Below are 6,965 nucleotides of genomic sequence, written 5' to 3'. Positions count from 1 at the left end.
GAGCCAAAAGTAAGTTTTACTCCATTTTATATAGGGACATGACTGGGGAAACATAATCATGTTGGCACCGGTCAATAGCATTGTGACAGTAAAAACGTAAGAAGGGGAACAGTAAAACTTGTAGTGAGTTTTCTATGAATTTCAAGGTCACTATGGATACCAAGCATCGTGAGTACAGATGCCAAAAGAATAAGGTATCACCAGTTCTTATGCTGTGAGAAAACCGATTATGAAGGAACCCAGTAAATTAATGCTAATCACATTAGCAATCTACACAAACAGCGAAACTGCATATACCCTGGTGATATTGCACAGGAGCAACACTAACCTGCTGCTCACAACCAGTAGGTTGAATGTGGCCGATCTGGATTACTGCATCTGGCCGAAGATCATCAAAGAAACTACATACATAACAAAGACAGATAAACATTAAACAATCAAAAGATCTTGCCTCCAGTACAGGATGCTCAGTGCACCAGCGATAATAAGGAGTCCAAGGGACTTTGTTCCTGCCTTATCATCAGCCCTTTCAATTACGAAAATGGCCACGATAGACCTGAAAGAAGTCTGTCGTCTACACAAACCAGCCTATATGTTAGCCCTCGCATTGTGTGGTGGTGAGGAAATGCATATACAAGGTGTTGATTACGTCGCCACCAAAACAGCGTACGAACATTAAAACCATTCAGCTGCGCTTCAAGGGCGCCTCCCCGCGATAGCCACGTCATCACAGGTACGACAAAAATAAAACACGGTAGGGTGATTTCCTTCAATAGGTGGAAAACATAGGAAATATTGGATGTTATCAAGAAAAGGTAAAAATTTAGAAAAGTTAGGATTTTGAACTGATTTCTATGCAAATGGGGTTTTATTGTTTGGTAACATGATATCAGTACCTGCCCCTTTGTGACGTGTCTGATTAGGAAAGTTTGCAAATGTTAAGAAACTATTTATTGGGAGGAAAGTTTGTGACGTGTCTGTTATTTGTTTCCTAAAACAAATTTCACTAATGAGAGAAATCGATTGATTTAGATAAGTTAGGAAAGTCAGATTCAAATCTATTATTTGTTTCTTAAAAAATTGTTATTTGTTTCCTAAGACAAATTGAACCAATAAAAAGAATCGATTGATATGAATAATTTAAGGAAGTTAGATCCGTGATTTTATACATTAGGAAAGTCCTGGTTGTAATAAAGAGTGGAGAGAAAAATAAACCGATGGACCAGGATGGGAGGGGGTGGTGGGAGGAGAGACGAAAAACCCAGCGAAAGTAAACCGTGGAGACTATTCACTAGCTGCTCCATTAGGATTAGAGATGCGGGTGTACTGATGATATCTGAATAAAAATGTTAGCTGTGTGGGCTTTGATGAAAAAGAGAAGCTATTAATATTAAAAAATATTTCATTTTTGTCTATTTGATCTCTGAAAATAGGGACAATTTGTTTGGAAGAACAGTGTTGTGTTGAGCCAACCATTATATATAACTAGATAACACCCCGCGCGTTGCTGCGGGAATTTGTAGCACTGTATAGAAGGGGGGTTTATGGAGTGAGAAATTACCATAAAATGAAAATATAGAATGATATATCTTGTAAAAAAAGAATATTATTCAGCTTAAATTGGGTTATTATAGTCGATAAATGCAAAATATTAAGTTTTAGGTCATCAGCTTAATTAAAGAAAAATGTAATAATTATTTCAACCTTGGTAGTCCTTCCTTAGGTAAGAAGCTAAATAGAAATATCTAAGGAAATACTAACGTTATTGACGGCCGCCCTAATGTAATTTCAGGGAGCTATGAAAATATGAAACGAAAACCAATGATTTTTCTTAATCTTATAATGTTTCTTGTAAAATAAATGGGCAAGTTAAATAAGTCATGATTGAATACTGATTGAGGACTACAAATTTATCTACATACATGGTAAAAATAATTGCGATATCAATCCATAAATGTATTGTTTTTTGTACTCGGCGGAACATGACCTGATACTTGATCTGGAAGAAAAAATCCACAAACTTTTTTACGCTACAATAAAAGAGTCTCTCGGGTGTTCAAATGTGACAAAAAATCATTTAGTTGCATATACCAACTGGAATGGATCCTTCCTAGCATGGTACATGATAATTGTGAAATTAGCATATTCATAAATGATTTTGAGCCTGTTCACAATTGATTTTGAGCAAAATATAAGAGAACAAATACGAGATGTTTCATCACAATAATTGCTACAAAAAACTGAGAAAACAAATGCTTCTATGTGTAGCATTGCAAAAGAAAGAAAAGACATCATGGCCCTGAATATACATATACAAAATAGGAATCTAGCAAGTAACAAAATTATCAATTAGAAAACCCAAAAATATGGTGATATAATTGATTGTTGAAATGTATTCCTTACATCGATGTGCACTGTAGTTCATCTAAAGTAATCCTACAGAAGAAGCGAGCAAAGATATCCCAAGCTTCCGGAAGACTTTTCTTTGCAGATGCTCCTGGACAGTTCTGACAAAATACTCTTATGTGCTCCACCTAATGACAAAAGCAATACAAATAAACATCCTTAGACTGAAACAATACTGTTTTTGACTTCCTGTTGGAGCCAAACTAAGGCCTGAAATTAAAATGTAATTATGAAAAAAGAGAACAGAGACCGCCACTAATCACCACAAAATCAAGTCGTCGCTCGTCGGATCATGCTCCTTCCCTGAGAACGGAGGTTGCGACTTATGCCCAATTTTTCTTCCTGAATCAGCGAGATCTTGCTGATGTGAGAGAATAGGCGTTCCCAGCGACCATGGTAATAGCCCTGGAGGATGCAAAGTTGCAAAAGAGCACTTACTCGTGACCAGCTGGGCCTAGTTGTGGTGGTACGAATCAACAACAAATCGAGCTCCATCTTTCCTCACGATCTAGTGCAAGAAGTGGGGGAGAAAAGCGTCCGGAAGGAGAGAGAAGCCCCCTGATGCGGCCCTCCTCTCGGATTTTCACCTTGAACAAATTGAGCCCCATCTTTCCTCATGATCTATTGAAAGAAGTGGGGGAGAAAAGCGTTGGTGGCAGGGAGAGAAGCACCCTGATGCGGCACTCCTCTCGATGTTGCACCTTGAAGAACGCCGTGAAGGAGCCGCTTGCCAGATGGGAGATTCGTCTGTTTTGAATCTCCGTTTTGTGTTGTTCTTGGCGGACTGTAGGTTAGTGATGGGGTGGACTAACAACATGTCAGATCCGTCTCCCTCCTTTGTAGTGAATTTGTCCATGATGCTTCGGACTGGATTACAATTAAGAGGAGCTCACGCGTCACTGGAGGAGATTAAAAGTTGAGGAAATGGCTGGAGAAGGAAGAGTCACTTTTGTGTGGAGAGCGGAGAATGGACGTTACAGATCGTAGAACTCGAAGAACATTGCGAATCTGAAGTCTCCTTTTGGCATGTCTAGTGAGAAGAGATGCTTGACCAATATGAGAGATGTGCATACCTGCTCCATTGGCGGTGTGGATCTTGTCGGAGCCATGATAGGGTTCACGAGTGTGAAGCTTCCCCATCTCGCTGGTCAGATGCTCTGTCGCCCCAGAGTCCATGTACCAGTGTGGATCGATGGAGTAGGACTGAGTGTGTCCCTGTTGCTTCTGCGGCGCCGGACGATCAGCCATGGCGACCTGACGGGCATTGTTGCGTTTATCTTTGCCGTCATTACCAAGACCAAGGAAGCTTCGCTGGAAGCGCTTGTGACACTTGGAGGCCCAGTGCCCATCACGACCACAAAGCTGACACACACGCGGACCGCCAGCCCCCGGTAAGGTCGCAGTAGGTGGGGGGGTGGAGGCGGGCGACGGTGGCAGCCCCAAGGGGGCCCGGGGTGATGAAGAAGAGCGGCCACCCTTGGTGGCGGCGTTGGCCGAGAGGGGGCCAGTGCCCCTGGAGCGGCGTGTCTCGACCCGTTGCTCAGTAAGAAGGAGACGAGAGAAAACCTCGTGTGCCAGCATGGGTGTCGAGTTGCCCCGCTCGTTGATGATCTCAACTAAGGCATCATACTCCTCATCAAGACCATTAACAATAAACGAGTTGAACTCGGAGTCGGTGAGGGGCTGTCCAATGGAGGCCAATGTGTCGGCGAGGCCCTTGACCTTGTTGTAGAACTCAGTGGCAGTGGAGTCAAATTTCTGACACTCGCCAAGCTGACGACGAAGTGCAGAGACACGAGCCTGAGACTGCGCTGCGAAGGTGCGTTCAAGGATGGTCCAGGCCTCATGAGACGTCTTCGCGAAGACAACAAGTCCGGCAACTGCCGGCGAGAGCGACCCCTGGATGGAGGAGAGGTTCGCCTGGTCCTGCCCCGTCCAGACGCGATGGGCCGGGTTGTAGACCGGACCGTGCACGCTGTCAACCAGTGCGGGAGGGCAGGGAAGAGATCCGTCGACGTAGCCGATCAGGTAGTGACTCCCCAACAGCGGGAGAACCTGCGCACGCCAGAAGATGTAGTTGTCGGCGGAGAGCTTGATGGTGATGAGATGACCGAAGTGAAACGACGGCGGTGAAGACGATCCCATCGAGGGGGCTGCCTGAGGTGCAAGGACCATGGAGGCAGCCGGTGGCAGCGAAGCCGATGCGGGAGGAGGCGGGACCGCAGCCGGGGCGGACGCCACAAAACCCGCGGCCGGGGTGGACGCCGCAAGACCCGCGGCCGGGGTGGACGCCGCAAGACCCGCGGCCGGGGCAGACGCCGCCAACCCCGCCAGCGGGGCGGTGAGATGCGCTGCCGGCAGGGGCGGTGAGACGACGTCCGCGGAGGTGTTGTCGGACGGCGGCGCCGCGGTGTGGACCACGAGGTCGCGCCCAAGTGGGGGCGCCGGCGGGGTGGAGTAGACGGAGCCGATGCTCCGAGTCCCAATCGGGGACGGAACGGTGACGGCATCCAGCGGGAGGTTGAGCAGAGCCGCAAGAGAGGCCGGGAGGAACCCCGCGGCAGTGGAACCGGTGGCGGCGGCGCTCGACATGGCGGCGGCGGCGGTGAAGGCGGCGGCGGCGGCGGCGGTGGTGCGGGAATTAGGGTTTGGTAGCGGAAGCGATCGTAACCTAGCGTGATACCATGTAAGACAATAAGTTTTTGGAAAATAGCGCAACCCTCTAGGGATGGCTTATCTCATATATATAATGGATGTGTTACAATACGTACAATATACGTATACAAGTACAGAAGCTATGCATAGTCTAACAACAACAAAAACACAATAAAGAGTATTAACAGGTGCGACAGGCAGCTGTGGCCATCAACCGACGAGTTTCTTCTATCTCTAGTTTACGTCGGGACGTTCCGTCGAGACATCAGTCAACCTGATCCTAGGGCATGCAAAATTGATCGAGCTGCTAGCTTGCTTGCTAGCTAGCTTTGTTGCACGTACACATTGTAGCTCCTGGTCAAAAGCCAACAATGGCATCATGCATGGTTTGTCGTTTGTTCACATCTGGGTCAGAATACCTGAGGCCCTGGCCAACCACATGCTCCATCTGCTTCTTATCGAAGACACCACGTAACCTGGCATCCGGAGCAGCCTCCACCTAGGGCTCGCTTCACCCATATAGCTCCCAGACTTTTTCTCTGGACATGTCTGCGTGCAATGTCTAGTAGGACGATTCCGAAGCTGTAGACGTCGGTGATGGGTCGTCCCAAATAGATTGTGTTATGTAATTTCCTCTTTTTATTTAGAAGTGATGCAAAAAGGGCGACCGCTGACGGTCGTATCATGATGCAACCTTTGTTCGTGCTGCTTTCAGCAACAGGCTTTCTATATTCATCCAAGATACATCAGCTATTTTTGTGGCACTTCTTCTTGGTATGCTGCTAGAATGGCGGGTTGCTCTTGTTGCACTCGCAACCTTGCCTATCCTTGTGATTTCTGCAGTCGCACAGGTTAGCCCTCATCAAATTTCATCATTCTGATTCCTGACAATTGTAAGGCTATTTGTTTTGAAGCATCTGTTTTGCATGTACGAATATATCTATGTTATGTTACATTGTTACAGTTTACACGATTTGTTTAGTTATTTCTTGGTAAGGTTCAAACCGTGTCCAAGTACGAGGTACATTGAAACTGGAATCATGTTTTCATGATATTGATATATCTGTTGGTGTCCTCATTACCTGCCACTTGCAATACTTGATAGTGCTCTGATGGCATCTCTCTAGCAACGTTCCAACTTCCAAGTAAAGCAACCTCCTAATACCCCCCGCCATACCTGGGCTGCTAAAACAACGACATGCACAACATAACCAAATTTATAGAACAAGATGCTTAACTTCACAGCTCTGTTGAAGAATGAGTGCGCTTCCTAGTGTCACAGGCTTGCTGTTCTTGCGTTATCTGTACAATAGCTGTACAACTTCTTCTTTGTTGAGGCACTTTACTAGCAGATGTCCCTCTCATCATTAATTTGGCAGTAGCTTTGTATGAAAACAAATATTTTTCTACATGGTTTACTCAAAACTGAACTCAGATTTGCACAATATGACATTACGGAGTTGACATTACGGAGTACTGTTTTTGACTTCCTGTTGGAGCCAAACTAAGGCCTGAAATTAAAATGTAATTATGAAAAAAGAGAACAGAGACCGCCACTAATCACCACAAAATCAAGTCGTCGCTCATCGGATCATGCTCCTTCCCTGAGAACGGAGGTTGCGACTTATGCCCAATTTTTCTTCCTGAATCAGCGAGATCTTGCTGATGTGAGAGAATAGGCGTTCCCAGCGACCATGGTAATAGCCCTGGAGGATGCAAAGTTGCAAAAGAGCACTTACTCGTGACCAGCTGGGCCTAGTTGTGGTGGTACGAATCAACAACAAATCGAGCTCCATCTTTCCTCACGATCTAGTGCAAGAAGTGGGGGAGAAAAGCGTCGGGAAGGAGAGAGAAGCCCCCTGATGCGGCCCTCCTCTCGGATTTTCACCTTGAACAAATTGAGC

The sequence above is a fragment of the Triticum aestivum genome, chromosome 3B (genome assembly GCF_018294505.1).
Source record: "Triticum aestivum cultivar Chinese Spring chromosome 3B, IWGSC CS RefSeq v2.1, whole genome shotgun sequence".
In the NCBI taxonomy this organism is placed as follows: Eukaryota; Viridiplantae; Streptophyta; class Magnoliopsida; order Poales; family Poaceae; genus Triticum; species Triticum aestivum.
This window is presented reverse-complemented; position numbering follows the sequence as displayed.